This window comes from Lepidochelys kempii, chromosome 8 (assembly GCF_965140285.1).
Source record: "Lepidochelys kempii isolate rLepKem1 chromosome 8, rLepKem1.hap1, whole genome shotgun sequence".
Taxonomy (NCBI): domain Eukaryota; kingdom Metazoa; phylum Chordata; order Testudines; family Cheloniidae; genus Lepidochelys; species Lepidochelys kempii.
In genome coordinates this window covers 8,700,163-8,720,905 of record NC_136387.1, presented here as the reverse complement: position 1 = coordinate 8,720,905, position 20,743 = coordinate 8,700,163, and the positions used below count along the sequence as shown (strand labels likewise).

At 44.4% G+C, this 20,743-nt stretch overlaps 1 protein-coding gene across 11 annotated transcripts in view; it reads right to left on the bottom strand.

Annotated features, from left to right (window-relative positions):
* Nucleotides 1-13,437, bottom strand: part of MAPK9 (mitogen-activated protein kinase 9) — a 106,838-nt gene extending 93,401 nt beyond the window's left edge. For 9 of the 11 annotated variants that reach the window (XR_012160203.2, XR_012160204.2, XR_012160205.2 and 6 more), the window contains exon 1: nucleotides 13,319-13,437. The gene's annotated coding sequence lies outside the window, so the exon portion shown is untranslated. Of the gene's footprint in view, nucleotides 1-6,726; nucleotides 6,939-12,928; nucleotides 13,017-13,318 lie in introns of those variants that run through there. The other 2 variants (XM_073355417.1, XM_073355418.1) reach the window with 2 other exon arrangements.
* Nucleotides 13,438-20,743: the final 7,306 nt, after the last annotated feature.

The window sequence follows — 20,743 nt, the reverse complement described above, 5'->3', positions numbered from 1 at the left end:
TATATTTATTTGCCTATTACTACAGATATAAACATAACCAGCAGACACCTGCCTAAGGGCAGGTACGTTCAGTACAACTCCAGTCTCCCTTCTCTCCACCATATGAACAGTTCATTCTTAACTGGCAGGATTGCAAGAGTTAAATCAGCCAGTCATCTCTTTGCCTCATACAAAAAAGGAAGAGAGGCAAAGAATTTGCAATATAATTTCTAATCAACACAAAATATCCCTAACTGTGATTCACATAATTCTTTGCTGGTACCCTGCAAAAAACAGACAGGTGATAGTTCTCATACATGTTTCCAGGTTTCAGTGGTAGCCATGTTAGTCTGTATCAGCAAAAAAAAAACAAAAAACCCCACAAAAAAAGTGAGGAGTCCTTGTGGCACCTTAGAGACTAACAAATGTATTTAGGCATAAGCTTTCGTGGGCTAGAACCCACTTCATCAGATGTATGAAGTAAAAGACATAGGAGCAGGTATAAATACATGAAAGGATGTGGGTTGCTTTATCAAGTGTTAGGTCAGTCTAACGAGATAAATCAATTAACAGCAGGATACCAAGGGAGGAGAAATAACTTTTGAAGTGGTAAGAGAGTGGCCCATTACAGATAGTTGATAAGAAGGTGTGAGTAACAGTTGGGGGAAATTAGTATTGGGGAAATTAAGTTTAAGGTTTTGTAATGACCCACACACTCCCAGTCTTTATTCAGGCCTAATCTGATGGTATCTAGTTTGCAAATTAATTCCAGTTCTGCAGCTTCACCTTGGAGTCTGTTTTTGAAGTCTTTTTGTTGAAGAATTGCCACTTTGAGGTCTGTTATTGAGTGACCAGAGAGATTGAAGTGTTCTCCTATTGGTTTTTGAATGTTATGATTCCTGATGTCAGATTTGTGTCCATTTATTCCTTTGCGTAGAGACTGTCCGGTTTGGCCAATGTATATGGCAGAGGGCCATTGCTGGCACATGATGGCATATATAACATTGGTAGATGTGCAAGTGAACGAGCCCCGGATGGTGTGGCTGATGTTGTTAGGTCCTGTGATGGTGTCCCTTGAATAGATATGTGGACAGAGTTGGCACCAGGGTTTGGTCCCTGGGTTCGTGTTTTTGTTGTGTGGTGTGTAGTTACTGGTGAGTATTTGCTTCAGGTTGGAGTCTGTCTGTAAGCGAGGACTGGCCTGTCTCCCAAAGTCTGTGAGAGTGAGGGGCTGTTCTTCAGGATAGGTTGTAGATCAGGGGAGGGCAAACTTTTTGGCTCGAGGGCCACATCGGGCAATACAAATTGTATGATGGGCCATGAATACTCACAAAATTGGGGTTGGGGTGGGGGAGGGGGTGCGGGCTCTGGGGTGGGGAATCAGGGCTTTGGGGTGCAGGAGGATGATGTGGGCTGGGATTGAGGATAGTGGAGAGCAGGAGGAGGATCAGGACTGGGGCAGGGGGCTGGGGCAAGGCTGAGGGATGCAGGTTCCGAGCGGTGCTTACCTCAAGTGGCTCCCGGAGGCAGTGGCATGTCCCTTCTCCGGCCCCTACACGGAGACGTGGCCAGGCGGTTCTGCATGCTGCCCCATCTGCAGGCACCGCCCCTGCAGCTCCCATTGGAGCACGCAGGAGCCAGAGTGGAGCCACGCCACGGCTTCTGAGAGCTGCGTTTTGCGGCCCCCGCCCCAGTACTTCGGCCGGAGTGCCAGAGCGGGGCCAAGCCGGGTGGTGCAGACCCAACCCAGAGTCCCAGCTGGAGCGCCGGAGCAGGGTCGAGCCACGTGGTGTGGCTCGCAGGCCAGCTTAAAATGGCTTGCAGGTCGTATCTGGCCTGCGGGCCGTAGTTTGCCCACCCCATTGTAGATCCTTGATGATGCGCTGGAGAGGTTTTAGTTGGGGGCTGTAGGTGACAGCTAGTGGCATTCTGTTACTTTCTTTGTTGGGCCAGTCTTGTAGTAGGTGACTTCTCGGTACCCTTCTGGCTCTGTCAATCTGTTTCTTCACTTCACCAGGTGGGTATTGCAGTTTTAAGAACGCTTGATCGTCTTCCTTTCCAAATGCAAACAAATGGACATAATACCAAAAGGACTGAAGGTAAAAAGCCATTACAATCAACATATCACACAGATTATAGTGAGAGATTATGCCACACACACTCAAAGAAACTGCAGAACCACCTGATCAACATCCTATACAGCAAACAAGAGAAGATTAAGAATGAACTCTCAAAACTAGAAACTCTCTTAAAAAATCAGCCTTCCACATAAACTCTCTTGTGGCTGCACTTTACAAAAAGTAGACAAGCCATTTACAACACACATTTTGCATCTCTACAGAGGAAAAAGGACACTAAACTATCTAAACTCCTACATACCACAAGGGACCACAACAGTGCTTCCCTTAACTCACCTAACAATATTGTTAATCTATCCAGCTATCCTCTTAGCCCGACAGAAGAGTCTGTCCTATCTCAGGTCTCTCCTTCAGCCCCACCACCCACACAAACATGATGCAGTTCTGCGGTGACCTAGAATCCTACTTTCGACATCTCTGACTCAAGGAATATTTCCAACACACCACTGAACAGCATATTAACAAGCAGGAAGCTTCCTACCAACACTACAAAAAGAAGGATTCTGAGTGGACTCCTCCTGAAGGTCGAAACAGACTGGACTTCTACACAGAGTGCTTCCATCGATGTGCACAAGCTGAAATTGTGGAAAAGCAGCATTGCTTGCCCCATAACCTCAGCCGTGCAGAACACAATGTCATCCACAGCCTCAGAAACAACTCTGACATCATAATCAAAAAGGCTGACAAAGGAGGTGCTGTCGTCATCATGAATAGGTCGGAATATGAACAAGAGGTCTGCTACACAACTCTCTGACACCACATTCTAGAGGCCATTACCATCTGACCCCACTGAGGATTACCAAAAGAAACTACACCATCTGCTCAAGAAACTCCCTAAAGAAGCACAGGAACAAATCTACACTGACACACCCCTAGAGCCCCAGCCAGGGGTATTCTACCTGCTACCCAAAATGCATAAAACTGGGAAGCCTGGATGCCCGATCATCTCAGGCATTGGCACGCTGACAGCAGGATTATCTGGTTATGTAGACTCTCCTCAGGCCCTACGCTACCAGCCAGCTATCTTCGAGACACCACTGACTTCCTGAGGAAACCATAATCCTTTGATGATCTTCCAGAAAACACCATCCTAGCCACTATGGATGTAGAAGCCCTCTACACCCACATTCCACACAAAGATGGACTACAAACCATCAGGAATAGCATCCCCGTTACCATCACGGGAAACCTGGTGGCTGAACTTTGTACACACCCACAACTATTTCAGATCTGGGGACAATTTATACCTTCAAGTCAGTGGGACTGCTATGTGTACCCCCTTGGCCCCTCAATATGTTAACATTTTTATGTCTGACTTAGAACAACGCTTCCTCAGCTCTTGTCCCCTTATGCCCCTACTCTACTTCCACTACACTGATGACATCTTCATCATCTGGACCCATGGGAAGGAGGCCCTTGAGGAATTCCACCAAGATTTCAATGATTTCCACCCTACCATCAACCTCAGCCTAGACCAGTCCACAGAAGAGGTCCACTTCCTAGACACTACAGTGCTAATAAGCAATGGTCACATAAACACCACCCTAATACTGGAAACCTACTGACCGCTATACTTACCTACATGCCTCCAGCTTTCATCCAGACCACATCATACAATCCATTGTCTACAGCCAAGCTCTAAGATACCACCGCATTTGCTCCGATCCCTCAAACAGAGACAAACACTGACAGAATCTCTATCAAGCGTTCTTAAAACTGCAATACCCACCTCGTGAAGGGAAGAAACAGATTGACAGAGCCAGAAGGGTACCGAGAAGTCACTTACTACAAGACTGGCCCAACAAAGAAAGTAACAGAACACCACTAGCCGTCACCTACAGCCCCCAACTAAAACCTCTCCAGCACATCATCAAGGAGGCATGTAGGTAAGTATAGCAGTCAGTAGGTTTCCAGTATAGGGTGGTGTTTATGTGACCATTGCTTATTAGCACCCCACTTTTGAAAGATGATCCCTCAGTCTCCCAACCTGAAGCAAATACTCACCTGCAACCACACAACAAAAACACTAACCCAGGAACCTATCCTTGCAACGGGGCCCGATGCCGGCCCTGTCCACATATCATAGAATATCAGGGTTGGAAGGGACCTCAGGAGGTCATCTAGTCCAACCCCCTGCTCAAAGCAGGACCAATCCCCAATTAACTCAAATATCTATTCAAGGGACACCATCACAGAACCTACTATCACCCACACCATCCAGGGCTCATTCACCTGCACATCTACCAATGTGATATATGCCATCATGTGCCAGCAATGCCCCTCTGCCATGTGCATTGGCCAAACCGGGCAGTCTCTAAGCAGGTGAGTGAATGGACACAGGAATCATAACATTCAAAAACCAGCAGAACACTTTAAGTCTGTTATTGAATGACCAGAGAGGCTGAAGATGACAATTTTGCAACAGAAAAGCTTTAAGAACAGACTCCAACAAGAAACTGCTGAACTAGTATTAATTTACAAACTAGATACCATTAACTTGGGCTTGAATAGAGACTGGGAGTGGCTGGGTCATTACACAAATTGAATCTATTTCCCCATGTTAAGTATCCTCATACCTTCTTGTCAACTGTCTGAAATGGGCCATCTTGATTATCACTACAAAAGGTTTTTTTCCTCCTGCTGATAATAGCTCATCTTAATTAATTAGCCTCTTAGAGTTGGTATGGCAACTTCCACCTTTTCATGTTCTCTGTATGTATATATATCTTCTTACTATATGTTCCATTCTAGACATCTGATGAAGTGGGCTGTAGCTCACGAAAGCTTGTGCTCCAACAAATCTGCTAGTCTCTAAGGTGCCACAAGTACTCCTGTTCTTTTTGCAGATACAGACAAACAGGGCTGCTACTCTGAAAACCATTAAAAAATTGGTTTTACATCTCTCTTTAAGAAAGCACACATAGGAAATTACATACAAAAAAATGTTAAAAGAATGTTAGTTAGGCTGCAAAGTTTCAAGCACTGTGAAAATGTTTAAAAATGCCACATTTACAGTTGCCCATAAAAACCTTAATTCAGCTCCCTTGTGTATATGCATTATGATCTTTAATTACATTATCACACAATTTTTTTCCACAGACCCTTCCTCCCATTCAGTGAACAGGCTGGATGCACCTGGGGATCAAATTAAGGTTCATAAGTCACCATAAATTTGGCCATTTTCTAACTTTCAAGTGTTTGACTCTGCAACCTAGTTTCATTTGCTGAAATAGAAATACATTAAAGCAAAAAATCAACGATCTTTTCAAGATTTAAAGCCACTGGAACTGGCCTTTTAAAAAAAATTAACATTCCAGTTAACATTTAAAAAATGTTAAAATACTTAATTCACTGAGGCTGACAGAATAGATAATGAAGATAATCACTTTTCTCTTGGTTTTAATAGAAAAACACTCACTTTTAAGCACTGTTTTGGGAATGTTTCATCACGTATTTTAAATGTTTGTGTATATTTGGAGTTTTTGCTTTCAATTGTTTAAATCCACTGTTTATATTTTCTTTATAAACAAACAAGTATATAAAACAATACATTTATATAAAGCCAGCAAAAGTAGAGTGCTTTTCCAGTTGAAATCATTGTGAAAACTTTTCTCTGTCACAGGAAAGATGGCAGTCTCCATGAAGTAAGGTTAAGCTCAGAGCCATCCATATTGCTACAGAAATGTGATAAATATATTAAAACCCAGAGTATATAATTTTTGCTGGTTTTGATATTTTCATTTGTCTGTCTGTGATGTGATAATTTTTGAATGCAGCATCTGATCAATTCCATTAGAGGATACATTGAGCCCCCTAGCATCTGATTAGCAGACCAATTAGCTTCAGCTACTGTCTTCAGATTAAAGAACCCAGCTGATGACAGCCATGAAAATCTTCCAGCATAACATCATTCATTTTAGCTCTGTTCCAAAAGATTTTAAAATGTTGACCACCTGAATGACTTATCCCCCAGATAGAAAGAAACAATACTGGTGAAGGAGAAGATGCAAATAGGGCGAGCACACAGAGCTCCTTACATGGGAGAGGCGAATGAGGGACCTGGCATGGAGGATGTGACGGATGGGTCACAGAAACCCCCTTGGGACTGCCACCTGATGTGCTGAGACTACCTCTGAGCCCGTTTTCCCTGCCATCTTGGGACTTCAGTACCTTGCCTTGTTGAACCAGACACACGAGTCTGCTCCAGCACAAACCCAGGGTCTGAACCATGTGCCCCAAAGCTGCAGACTTAACTGAAAACAGCTTAAGAAGTGCTCCTGTCTCTAGCACCCAGGCACCCAGCTCCCAATGGAATCCAAAGCCCAAATGAATCTGTTTTACTCTGTATAGAGCTCATACAGGGTAAACTCATAAATTGTCCGCCCTCTATAACACTGATAGAGAGATATGCCCAGCTGATTGCTCCCCCAGGCATTAATTACTTACTCTGGGTTAATTAATAAACAAAAGCGATCGTATTAAGTATAAAAAGTAGGATTTAAGTGGCTTCAAGTGAGGACAGAACAAAGTAAGTTACCAAGCAAAATAAAACAAAACAAGCCAGTCTAAGCCTAATACATTATGAAACCGATTACAGATAAAATCTCACCCTCAGAGATGTTCCAATAAACTTCTTTCACAGACTAGATTCCTTCTTAGTCTAGGCCCAATCCTCTCCGCGGTACAGTTCTTGTTAGCTCCAGCTCAGGTGGCAACTAGGGGATCTGTCATGACTGGAACCTCCTTTGTTCTGTTCCACCCCCTTATACAGCTTTGCACAAGGTGGGAATCTTTCGTCTCTCTGGGTCTCCACCCCTCCTTCTAAATGCAAAAGCCCCAGGTTTAAGATGGATTCCAGTATCAGCTGACATGGTCACATGTCTTGTGAGACCCCAAGCCTTCATTCTTCCTGGCCTGACTCACAGAAAGGCTTGCAAGTAAACAGACCCATTTACAACCAATTGTACTAGTTGATGGGAGCCATCAAGATTCCAAACCACCATTAATGGCCCACACTTTGCATAATTACGATAGGACCTCAAGTTATATTTCATATTTCTAGTTTTAGATACAAGAATGATACATTTATAGAGACAGGATGACCACACTCAGATAAGATTTGTAATGATACCTTACAAGAGACCTTTTGCATGAAGCATATTCTATAGAATATCAGGGTTGGAAGGGACCTCAGGAGGTCATCTACTCCAACCCCCTGCTCAAAGCAGGACCAATCCCCAATTTTTGCCCCAGATCCCTAAATGGCCCCCTCAAGGATTGAACTCACAACCCTGGGTTTAGCAGGCCAGAGCTCAAACCACTGAGCTATCCCTCCCCAAGTTACACTATATTCACACTCATTAGCATATTTTCTTAAAATCATATGGAGTGCAATGTAACAGAGGGAAAGGGGGAAATAGGGGGCACCATATGGTGGAGAGGGAAATGGGAGACAATGGGCAGAGGCACAGGGATCATACAGAGTCCTGGCAAGGAAGTGGAGGTGGGGAGAAGGGAGGCACACTGAGGTCTTGGTAGGCAGACTCAAGTATGGGAGTAGGAGGAATATGGAGCACAATAGCACCTGGTGTTGGGGGGAGCAGTGGGAGGGGGGTACAAAGTCCCTGATATGAGGGAGAGGATAGAAGGGTTGCAGGGAGTCCCTGAAATATTGGGGGACAGGACAGTGCACACCGGGAGTTTGTGTAGGGAATGGATTGATGCAAAGAACCCCTGGTGTGTCAGTGAGCTCAGTCCACCGAAGCAACAAAGTGTGCGACCCTGTAGAACAGGCCTAATAGGATTTAAAGAGCTGTTCAAGAGAGTACCTTATTACATCCAGGTACTGTAAGAATACTAAACTTTAAATAAATAAAGAGGAGAAATAGCCTAACTTTCCAAAAAAGTTATAAAGAGAGATTCATAATGAGCCATAAAGAGAATTGTTGATAAATTCAGAATTCTTTGAACAATCCTCCCTCTTCCAAAGCTCTTTCAGACATCCGAGTCACACCAGTGAGTTCTGAGAACTCTGTAAAGCAGAGTTCCAATTTTTACTATATTTTAATTTTCAGACCATTAGTTTTATATTTTGTTTTATGGGAGAGGATTAAGACAATCTTCGTCACACTTTCAAATTGAGGAGGGATAGCTGAAAGAATACAAACTATAAAGTGGGAATTTTTTTAAACTACATAATGGGGGGCATTAGATTAGTAGTCAAAACTTTAAAATATCACCACCATAGTATCCAAGCACCTATAACATAATTCCTTCCCTAAAATTAAGCAGTTTATTGCTGTTCTCTCCATCATTCCCTCCCCTATTTTGCAAAAAGAACAGAAGTACTTGTGGCACCTTAGAGGCTAACAAATTTATTTGAGCATAAGCTTTCGTGGGCTACAGCCCACTTCCATCGGATGCATGCAGTGGAAAATACAGTAGGATGATTTTATATACACAGAGAATATGAAACAATGGGGTTTACCATACACACTATAACGAGAGTGATCAGTTAAGGTGAGCTATTACTAGTAGGAGAAAAAAAAAATTCTGCAAATTTTAGGTTCTCAGCCGCCCATCCCCTTGAGGAGTCCCCTCTCTTTCTTATTCTCTCTGAGTAAGGGTCGCCACATGGGTAGTTAGTGTGCGGCAAGCAGGTATGCTGTAGATTTATACTCCATTTTGCCATGCACTAAATCTCTGCATGGACAAGCCCTGCAGACCAGAGGAAAGGCAAGGTTTTAAGCATCACCCACCCAATCACCAATCTTCAGCATTTGAGCGGGTGGCAGAACTGTGGTCAGCAACTGAGTAGAACTGACGTGAGCAAAGTTAGCACTGGACAAGGACAAAGTTAAACCCCAAAGTAAAGAAAAGATCACAGCTACTTGTCCTAATAGCAGCAACTGGCTGGGTAACAGGAATGGGACAATTTCCCAGCACACTACAAGAAGGCTATGACAGGGGGAAACGGGCCAGAGTTTGCTGCTATTAGGAGCCAGACCCTCCTTAGGCCTTATCTTCACTAGGAAGAAAAGGTCCTTACTCCTGGGGGCATTCTGCACCAAAAAGTTAAAAATTCTACACACAATATTTTAAAATTCTGCCAAGTTCTGCAAATTTATTTCAAAACACGGACAAACTTTTTTACAGGTAACTATACAGACACACACAAAGATTCCCCCAGGAGCAGAGAGTTAAAGAAACCCCTATGACAACCCGGTTCCTGTTTCTCTACCCCCACTCCCTCCCCCCCCACCCCTGCAAGCCCAATCGGGGGGCCAGACACCCACAACCTCTACCCCTCAGAGCCCAGCCATGGCCCCCCCAGCCAATATACTCAAACCCACTCCCCCACAGAGCCCAGCTGCAGGGGCCCCCTAATCCAGATACCCACACTCCCTCCCCTCCAGAGCCCAGCTATGGGTCCCCCTTGCCCAGATACCCGCACCCACTCCCGCTCAGAGCCCAGCCACAAGGCCGCCCCTTGCCCAGATACCCACACCCCTCCTTCCCAGAACCCAGCCATGTCTCCCCCAGCCCGGACACCTGCCTTCCCCTCCCCCCAGAGCCCGGGGATCCAGAGGGAGAAACAGCCCGATGCACCACTCTCTCCTTCTCTCAGGGCATGCTGGGAACTGCAGCTGCCAGGAACACTCTAGCTCCCTCTTCCTCTCCCCAGCAGTGACTTCTATGTGCCAGCTGAGCTCTGCTGGGTCCTAGTGGCAGCTAGCAGCACTGCAGCCCATTTCTTTTGGGGAAAGGAAATTCTGCGTGCATGTTAATTTCTGCAAAATTCTGCACTGCGCAGTGGCACAGAATTCCCCCAGGAGTAAAAGGTGTATTGATAACTAGAGGCAAATTTCTAGTAGAGAAAAGGCAGTTTGTAGTTTTCATACAAATCAGTAGGTGAAGTTAGAGACTAGGCTCGCCCACAGGCTTCAACTCAACCTGCTAACGCAAGTGAAGAATACAAACTGCCTTGTCTTTACCAGGATTTTACCGTGAGCTAGCTAACTTGAGTTAAGAACACTTTTTTTCTGATAGCATTAAAGATGAAGCATTAAAGGAAGGAGGAAGCTATGAGCTCAAATGGCATTTTGACAGAATTTGACTGTATAAAACCATCCTAAAATTAAGCTGATTTAGAAGCCAGGATAAAGGCTCTCTGAACTACTGACTGTTGGAAGCTGGTTTGATTAGGGTTTGAGACCACCAGCTTTGTCAGTCAACTAGATTTCTTGACTCTCAAGTACCAGGCTCTTAACTGACAATAGCTTATTTGACCTATCATATATGTCCTGGGTATGCAAAGCACATTCCGTACATCCTGACTGTAGACCAGTATCAGTAGGCCCAACACTGATATGAAAAGTAAAGGACTCCACTGGAATTTAGCATCACATTCAATTTCAAAAAACAGAAGTTTTCAGTTACTGGTGTCCTCATTTTATTTAGTGAAACAATTATCAATATTGAAACTGAAAACTAAGGTATTCATACTATGAAAGGTGGACAGTGATGACAATCTCACTAACATCTTCATAAACTGACGTCTCATGAATCACTATTATATACAATTAAAAAAGATTATACAAAAGTGATAAATATGCACATGGTGCATAAAAAAGCAGCATACATACACTGGGTGGTCCAATCTGAAAGTTATTTTGTTTTCCAACTAGTTGCAACCACAAGAAAAGTTCCAGAACCACAAGGCTAATATAGTATGTCAGATGCAGTAAACTTGTGAATACATTTTAGCTTACATGCACTATTTAAAGTGTAATTACAGTCAGGAGAGTGACGATGCAAAAGTGGCATGTTCTTACTAAACGGATCCATTTTCTGTATATCTTCAAGTCACATCTGCTTACTTCATTGCCATACCAAATTACTACTGTTAGTACTTCACTCTAAATACAGGTCTGGAGAAAGGCGCTTCTACAAAATTGATGTTTATGTTTTTTGTTGAAGAATCTTTATTGTTGGCAATGAAGGGCAAAGATTCTCATGGATCATAACTTGATTTTTAAATCCCAGGCTGAGATTCCAATACTGGTAGTTAGGATAAAATTTGTAAGGTTATAAATGAAAAGACGAATTCACCAAGACAAGAAATGGCAAGTCTCAGTGTCACTTTTTTGTTTTTAACTATCATTTTTTGTACCACAAATGCACTTAACCCTAGCATGTAACTTTATTGGTCCCCAGTCTGCTCTGCCCCCAGCTCTACTCTAGCCCAGGCCCAGGTCCAGCCACTAGCTCCCGGCTATGGCTCCAGCTCCATTCCCAACCGCGGACCCCCAGTTCCAGTCCTGCCCGTGGCCCCGCTCCCAGCCGCTGCCCCAGCTTCAGCCCCACTTCTCACCCATGGCCCCCTGCTCCCACCCGTGGCCCCCTGTTCCCGACCACAGTTCCGCTCCTGACACTCCGCCGCAAGCCCGCTCCCGGCCCCGGCTGCAGACCCACTCCAGCCCTGATCGTGACTCTGAACACCCTGGAATGTTAGACTTTTTAGAATAAGCAGTTTTTAACCTAATAACCTTGATAGTGAATTAGTTCTTGAAAAGCAGTAAGTTGAGACAGCATCTTAGTTCTGAAGGTAAAGTTCTGTCACTGCTGGTGTATACTGTGTAGCAATAGGCCAGACCAGACTACGTGATTTTAATGGTCCTGAAATCTATTCAGTTGAACTACTATTGAAATCTAGTAGTTATGACAGCTACTAACAAAACAGAAGTAACGTACATAAAATACAAGAAACCAATAATTAACGTCAAGCAATTAGAATGAAATGGTATACACTCCTAGAGATTCAAAAGATCTTCAGATTAGACGTTTGGCAACTAAAGCGTCTAGACTGCTGCAGTGATTGTACTCATTCTCCAAGCAAAGGGCTCGTCAGCAGTTACCTCTAAAGCACATTTTAGCAGCATAGCCAGTGACACCAGGGTGGACCTCAGCAACCCAGGGCTGGCAAGACTTGAGAGGGCTCTCAAATATGTATTTTCTATACATACTATATACACTGCCACAAAGTGATTTAACAGATTTAAAGAGTGGATCTTTAAAAAAAAAATCTTGATTGTGAAATTATTCTGGTTTAGCAAAGAGAAAGTTTAAGTCATATTGATAGGTAAATTTTTAATCACATTTTTACACTTTGGAGCAACACTGCCAATTGATTATTTGGGATGACACCTTTTTCCAGATCAGTCATACTCAATGACAGGTTTCAGAGTAGCATCCGTGTTAGTCTGTATTCGCAAAAAGAAAAGGAGAACTTCTGGCACCTTAGCGACTAACAAATTTATTTGAGCATAAGCATCCGATGAAGTGAGCTGTAGCTCACGAAAGCTCATGCTCAAATAAATTTGTTAGTCTCTAAGGTGCCACAAGTCCTCCTTTTCTTTTTGAGTCATACTCAATGTTTGCTGCTCAAGATGCAGGGGGCTTCTATACCGATTTAATGTTCCAGAAACGCAGACTGGCATCCGGACAATAATACACCAGTTGCCCTGAGAAGACGTGCTCCTTTTAAACCAGGGGGCCCATGCACATCAGCAAGACAACCCGACCAACATCTCAGTGCAGGGAACAGTCCTTAAGTACCCGACCTGTCACTGAGCAATAAACGCTGCTCGGGTTCTCTGGGGAAGCCTATTAACAATGCATTTCCCACAGAGTTTATTACACCCGTGGGGATCGGGGGGGGGGGGATTCCTTCCCCACACCCCACAGTCCAGCTACTAACGCGCACCCCGCACCCCCCCGGCAGCACGAGGCTATGGCGGGCGGGCATTCACCTGAGACCGTCTCTGCGGCAGCCCGCAGCGGGACGGAGGATGCGAGCCGAGGGCGCGAGAGGCGGCCGTTTGGCGAAAACCCAGCCCCGGCCCGCGGCGGGGCAGCTCCAGGGCCACCGCCTCGGGCCGAGCCCCAGCGGCAGCCCGCCGGGCAACGCGGCGGAGGAGGGGCAACAGGGAAAGTTTCCGGTGACAGCTCCGCGCTGAGGGGAGCGGGCTCGGCAAGCCGGACCCGCACGGGGTGGCGGGCTCGGGCTCAAGTCCCCCGACAACTGGCCCCAAGGCCTGGAGACTCGCCCTCCGCCCCCCTTCCGCCCGGCTACAGAAACCGCCCGGCCGCAGTTTCCCCTTTTCCCCCTCCCGCTGTCTCCTCCTCCTGCCCTCCCTCACCGTCTGCTCCTGAAGCTCGGCGCTTGGCTCCCGCCGCGGTAGCTGCTTCACTCCTCCACCTCCCCAGGCCGCCCTAGCCACAATGGCCTCTCGTCGCGGCCCCCTGACGGGCCGCGCCAGGTCCGGACCCGCTGACGAGCAGCCACACTACCCAGTCACCGCTCAGCGCCTGCCGGCCGGAGCCAATCAGCCTGTGGAGGCGGGACCCTCTAGCCACTACATAAGGAAGAGGCGGCGCGGGGGGCTGCTGCAGTTAGAGTTGGGGAGGTTATGGGGTTGGTTAGTGTTAGCGGCCTCGCTGCCGCCTCGTGTTGATGGCATCGTTCGATGTCATAGTCTCCCCCTCATTGAGATGTAATCAGTGTAATATCACCTCACCCCCCCCCAATGCCATTATGAGATGCTTGACACCCTCACTTCAGGGTAAAGCACCGTTGTCAGGGCCCTGATGTCAACCCTTCACCACAAACTGCCATGAGGTGAAGTCATGGGGGACCCTCATATTGCCACAAGGTGATGCCATCCCCTTTCCACAGTATCCATCCGATGAAGTGAGCTGTAGCTCACGAAAGCTTATGCTGAAATAAATTGGTTAGTCTCTAAGGTGCCACAAGTCCTCCTTTTCTTTTTGCGAATACAGACTAACACGGCTGTTACTCTGAAACCTCCTGTCAGGATGTCACTTGGTGCTCATTGCATCACAACATGCTGTGGTCACTTTCCACTGATGTTTTCGGGAGATAGTGGTAGGACATGACCACTCTGCCCCTATAGAGCCACTCCAGTTATTTCAGTAACACAGGGTAGCCATATTTAGTTACTACAGAAAAGGGGAAGGAGGTCATCCTGGGGTCAGCCCTCCCCCCCCCCCATTAAAAAGATTATGAATAGTTGTAATTTCCAGCATTGGTGTAGAATGCCACATGATTTATGTATTTATTGTAAGGGATGATTTGAGCGTTGAAAGCAAAGTAAGTGAAGGGAATATTTGGGCCTCTCCCCCTGCCCCCCAACAAAAATCTACATTACAAGCCTGCTCTTCTTCCTTCCACACCTCACCCTTAGGGCGGCTTGCTGTTTAGAACAGCTACTGACCAAGAGGGGAAAAAAATCTTGACACAATCTACCCTCAATGCGTGGTGCCTTCTCAGTGATCATTTCTACCTCTGCCTAGTCTCCCCTCACTGTAATTTTAAAAACCATTTTGAACACCTGAATTAATGTGCTTTACAGATGAGTCGTCAGCTTGCCTTAATACTGCACTTTTTTGCAAAGAAAACTAGTTGCTCAATAAACAGAAGAGGCCCTTTCCACCACCTGCCAAAAAATTCTGTTCTCAACAGATGCCATTGACATCCATGCCTAAAAAAAAAGTATAGTGAAAGTCAAAGGATTTTGAAAAGTAAAACAAACCCTGCTTAAGAACTATTTATCAGAAACTACTCAACAAGCTATTGTACCACTATCAACCCATTAAATTGTGTAAGTATTAAAATATCTCTGTTTAAAAGCAACCCTGCAGAGAGATATCTTGTATGTATATACAAAAAATATTTTCTTAACAAGAATGTGCATGAGCCATTAAAATCACAATCAAAAACTTGAATTAAGGTAATTCTTGAATGTTCTGATGTGACAACCCATTAGAGTATTTCACTCTTACAATTACTACATTCCCTTGAGGTTTATAATAGTTCCTCAATAGTGCTAATCCAAAACTATGTTTACATAATGTTAAAGGGGGAATGCAACATTTTTGCAAATATGTATAGTTTAAGACAGGGTGGATTTGATTTAAATCACTAATCAGGAAGACGTGATTTAATCATGGTTTTTCTACATAAATGTACATTCTTGTTGATTGTTATAACCTTAATGCATATTTTTCACAACTCAGAGATAGATGTAAGGTTTCATTTTTAGAAGGTACACACTATACATTTTTAAACAGTGATTTATTTTGAAAACTTCAGCTTAGTTTTACAGCTATATCAGAAAATTAAGGATTGTTTGGTTGGTTATTTCATTTACCAAACGTAATTGAAGCAGATATTTATGAAGTCATTGGGAAGTGAACTATCTCCAATGCAACAGGTTAATCGTAAATATTTGGAGGATTTTCTTCCATGCCGTATTAGGAGGAGAACACCACCAGACAGACATTTACATTGTTTTATTCAACGAAAACATTAAGTATTCTAGATTTTATTTCTTCAACAGCAAACACAATATTTTAACAAAACAGGCATATGTCCCTCGCTTCTCACATTTATCTCCAGACTTCTTCTCCTTGTCCAGATCTATTCCGCCCCCAACAATCTTCTATTCATTGAACTTCTTGAAACTTTGCACTTTTAGAGAGAGGTAAGGGATTAACTCTATGTACACAAATTTGCAGAGGGACAATAGAGTTGAGGTCTGTTTTTTCTCACTTCTATATATTTTAAAACATTTTTTGCTGTTAACAAGCATGATACCTCTGGAGACACAAATCCACAGTCTGAGAACTGCAAAACTAAACATCTCTAATGGTATCTTCGAGACCAGAGGTGGACAAAGTACAGCCTGCGGGCCACAGCTGGCCTGCAGGACTATCCTGCCCGGCCCCTGAGACCCCAGCTCCTCCCCCCCGTCCCCTCTCCCCCACAGCCACGAGGATGCACGGGCAGCATGGCTTGTGCCAGCCCACCTCCCAGGCTTTCCAATAAGCCTGCTGCTCTGAGCGGCATAGTAAGGGGGCGGGGGTGGATAAGGGTAGGAGGTCCTGGGAGGCAGTTGGGATGGTTGGAGGTTCAGGGGGCGTTGGTTGAGGGTGGGGTCCGGGGGGGGGGCAGTCAGGGGGTGGGAATTGGGAGGGGGCGGAGGCCAGGCTTTTTGTGGAGGCACAGCCTTCCCTACCTGGCCTTCCATGCCGTTTCGCAACCCCAGTGTGGCCCTCGGTCTAAAAAGTTTTCCCATCCCTGTTCTAGACTGAGCACTGAGTCCCATTGGGTAGATAGAAAGATTAACCTAAATCTATACAGAAGCCTGTGGAACCCTATAAAATTGGGTCCCTAATCCATGAACTATTGGAACTCATTTACAAAACTTTTCTTCAACATTACATGAATATATTGTCTCATACTATAGAATTAGACTTTATAATCCCTATTCCATGATGAGATCTTTGAGCTATAATATATCTATCTTTAAATGGTTTTTGAGGGGAAAAAAAGCTTTATAAAAAATCCAAATAAAAAAAAATCAATTTTTTTATTTTATTTTTTAAAGTTATTGATTGTTATCCACGCTGGTTTAAGATCAGAAATTAAAAGATTAGGTATAACTTTCTATATTACCAAAAAAATCTCATTTTCATGTTTGGTATAAGAATTTAAACTACAGCTATAGTGCACTATGAATGGATTTTACTGTATATTGCCTATTTTAAAGAGAGCCACAATATCTGTAGATCAGAAGTCCAGCTTTGAAGGATGACTTGAATTCTATCAATCAGTGAGTCTACTGTGGCTAGGATTTGCCGTTGATATTAACATGCTTCAGCGTAGAAGCTGATCAGCAGCTGGGCTTGAGTTCCCATGATACAGTATTGCAGTTATCCAACTGTACAGGACGATGGGGAGTATTTGATAACAGGACATTTGAGGAGACACTGAGAATTTCTGTATCAAAACAGAACAGCGTTCCTGTGTGATACGATACCAAAACATCAAGGAGGATTGCCCCCGCACCCAGTGTAGTCTTCAGGATCTGTGATGCCTGCTCAATATGAACAAAGTATTCCAAGATTCTTGCCCATAGGGAAAGCTGGAAACCAACTCTTACACCAAGGTCTGCTTACACCTAACTTAATGATGTACATAAACGTTTGCTGGCATGAGTCAAATGGAGGCTGGAAATTTTTGAAAGGTTTTAAGCTACAAATGCAAGTGAGATTTTTTTCTTCACATGAAAGGCATAGAATATCAGGGTTGGAAGGGACCCCAGAAGGTCATCTAGTCCAACCCCCTGCTCAAAGCAGGACCAATTCCCAGTTAAATCATCCCAGCCAGGGCTTTGTCAAGCCTGACCTTAAAAACCTCTAAGGAAGGAGATTCTACCACCTCCCGAGGTAACGCATTCCAGTGTTTCACCACCCTCTTAGTGAAAAAGTTTTTCCTAATATCCAATCTAAACCTCCCCCACTGCAACTTGAGACCATTACTCCTCGTTCTGTCATCTGCTACCATTGAGAACAGTCTAGAGCCATCCTCTTTGGAACCCCCTTTCATGTAGTTGAAAGCAGCTATCAAATCCCCCTTCATTCTTCTCTTCTGCAGGCTAAACAATCCCAGCTCCCTCAGCCTCTCCTCATAAGTCATGTGTTCCAGTCCCCTAATCATTTTTGTTGCCCTTCGCTGGACTGTCTCCAATTTATCCACATCCTTCTTGTAGTGTGGGGCCCAAAACTGGACACAGTACTCCAGATGAGGCCTCACCAATGTCGAATAGAGGGGAACGATCACGTCCCTCGGTCTGCTTGCTATGCCCCTACTTATACATCCCAAAATGCCATTGGCCTTCTTGGCAACAAGGGCACACTGCTGACTCATATCCAGCTTCTCGTCCACTGTCACCCCTAGGTCCTTTTCCGCAGAACTGCTGCCTAGCCATTCGGTCCCTAGTCTGTAGCGGTGCATTGGGTTCTTCCGTCCTAAGTGCAGGACTCTGCACTTATCCTTATTGAACCTCATCAGATTTCTTTTGGCCCAATCCTCCAATTTGTCTAGGTCCTTCTGTATCCTATCCCTCCCCTCCAGCGTATCTACCACTCCTCCCAGTTTAGTATCATCCGCAAATTTGCTGAGAGTGCAATCCACACCATCCTCCAGATCATTTATGAAGATATTGAACAAAACCGGCCCCAGGACCGACCCTTGGGGCACTCCACTTGATACCGGCTGCCAACTAGACATGGAGCCATTGATCACTACCCGTTGAGCCCGACAATCTAGCCAGCTTTCTACCCACCTTATAGTGCATTCATCCAGCCCATACTTCCTTAACTTGCTGACAAGAATACTGTGGGAGACCGTGTCAAAAGCTTTGCTAAAGTCAAGAAACAATACATCCACTGCTTTCCCTTCATCCACAGAACCAGTAATCTCATCATAAAAGGCGATTAGATTAGTCAGGCATGACCTTCCCTTGGTGAATCCATGCTGGCTGTTCCTGATCACTTTCCTCTCATGCAAATGCTTCAGGATTGATTCTTTGAGGACCTGCTCCATGATTTTTCCAGGGACTGAGGTGAGGCTGACTGGCCTGTAGTTCCCAGGATCCTCCTTCTTCCCTTTTTTAAAGATTGGCACTACATTAGCCTTTTTCCAGTCATCCGGGACTTCCCCGGTTCGCCACTTTTGAGTTTTCAAAGATAATGGCCAATGGCTCTGCAATCACAGCCGCCAATTCCTTCAGCACTCTCGGATGCAACTCGTCCGGCCCCATGGACTTGTGCACGTCCAGCTTTTCTAAATAGTCCCTAACCACCTCTATCTCCACAGAGGGCTGGCCATCTCTTCCCCATTTTGTGATGCCCAGCTCAGCAGTCTGGGAGCTGACCTTGTTAGTGAAGACAGAGGGAAAAAAAGCATTGAGTACATTAGCTTTTTCCACATCCTCTGTCATTAGGTTGCCTCCCTCATTCAGTAAGGGGCCCACACATTCCTTGGCTTTCTTCTTGTTGCCAACATACCTGAAGAAACCCTTCTTGTTACTCTTGACATCTCTGGCTAGCTGCAGCTCCAGGTGCGATTTGGCCCTCCTGATATCATTCCTACATGCCCGAGCAATATTTTTATACTCTTCCCTGGTCATATGTCCAACCTTCCACTTTTTGTAAGCTTCTTTTTTATGTTTAAGATCCGCTAGGATTTCACCATTAAGCCAAGCTGGTCGCCTGCCATATTTACTATTCTTTCGACTCATTGGGATGGTTTGTCCCTGTAACCTCAACAGGGATTCCTTGAAATACAGCCAGCTCTCCTGGACTCCTTTCCCCTTCAAGTTAGTCCCCCAGGGGATCCTGGCCATCCGTTCCCTGAGGGAGTCGAAGTCTGCTTTCCTGAAGTCCAGGGTCCGTATCCTGCTGCTTACCTTTCTTCCCTGCGTCAGGATCCTGAACTCAACCAACTCATGGTCACTGCATAAATGTTATGACTATAAGTAGTAAAAATGTCTTGTTTAAAATTGTGGGAAACGTCTAACTCAGCCATATCAAAGGAGGACACAATACAAAGAGCTGGAAGTTCAAATGAGAATATAATATTTAGTCTCCTTTGAGGGCTACAACATATCTGCACCCAAAGATTTCTAAGGTGCTTATCAAACCTCAGATTCCAAGACCAGAAAAGACCATTGTGATGATCTAGTCTGGCCTATATAACCTGGGCCATAGAATGTCCCTGAAATAATACCTAGAGCTTCTCTTTTTAAGATCAAGATTTGATGTTTTTCTAACATTGTCAGCAATGGAGAATCCACCATGACCCATGGTGGATTCTTCCAATAGTAAAATTACCTTCACTGTCAAAAATGTATGCCTTATTTCCAGTATGAATTTGTCTAGCTTCAACTTTGAGCCATTGGATCATGTACACCTTTCTCTACTAGACTGCAAAGCCCATTATTAAATATTTTCCCCCCACATGTAGGTACTTCTAGATTAATCAAGCTACCCCTTATCTCCTTATCTTAACAAAGAGAAGGTAAGATTCAAAGAACTTTATCACCATAAAAACATGTTTTCTCATCCTTTAATCATTCTCATGACTCTTCGCTGAACCCTCTCCAATTTATCAACGTTCTTCTTGAATTGTGGGCACTAAATTGAACATAGCATTCCAGCAGCAGTCGCATCAGTGCCAAATGTAGAGGTAAATATAACCTAACTCCTACTCTACTTATATCTACTGAGCTGGATGGTATTTTTGTATAAGTTAATTACTACACATAATTATTAAGCTTACCTTAGCTGTGTATGTACCTCAAAGGAAATAATTCAACTGGGACTGGGATTGTGCTAAGTATTGTACATACATGCAGTAAAAGTCTGCAGTCTAACTAGTCAAGACACACAAAGGTGGGAGAAAGGAAAAATTATGCCCATTTTACAAACAAGGAACTGAAGCAGAGAGAGATTAGGTGACTTGTCCAAGGCCACACAGAAAGCCTGTAGCATAGTTTGACCCAGATTTTGAAATCCTGTCCACTGTCTTAAGTTCAAGACCATTCTCTAAAATGAAGCCTTGGACAGCACTTTACTCATTTTTCATTCTTGCAAAAATAAGTGATTGTTTTAATATTCTGATGGTACAAAGATTAAGAAAATGTATCTGCAAAGCTGGAAAAGCAGATGATATTGTACTGAAGAGTAGTTACTGTATA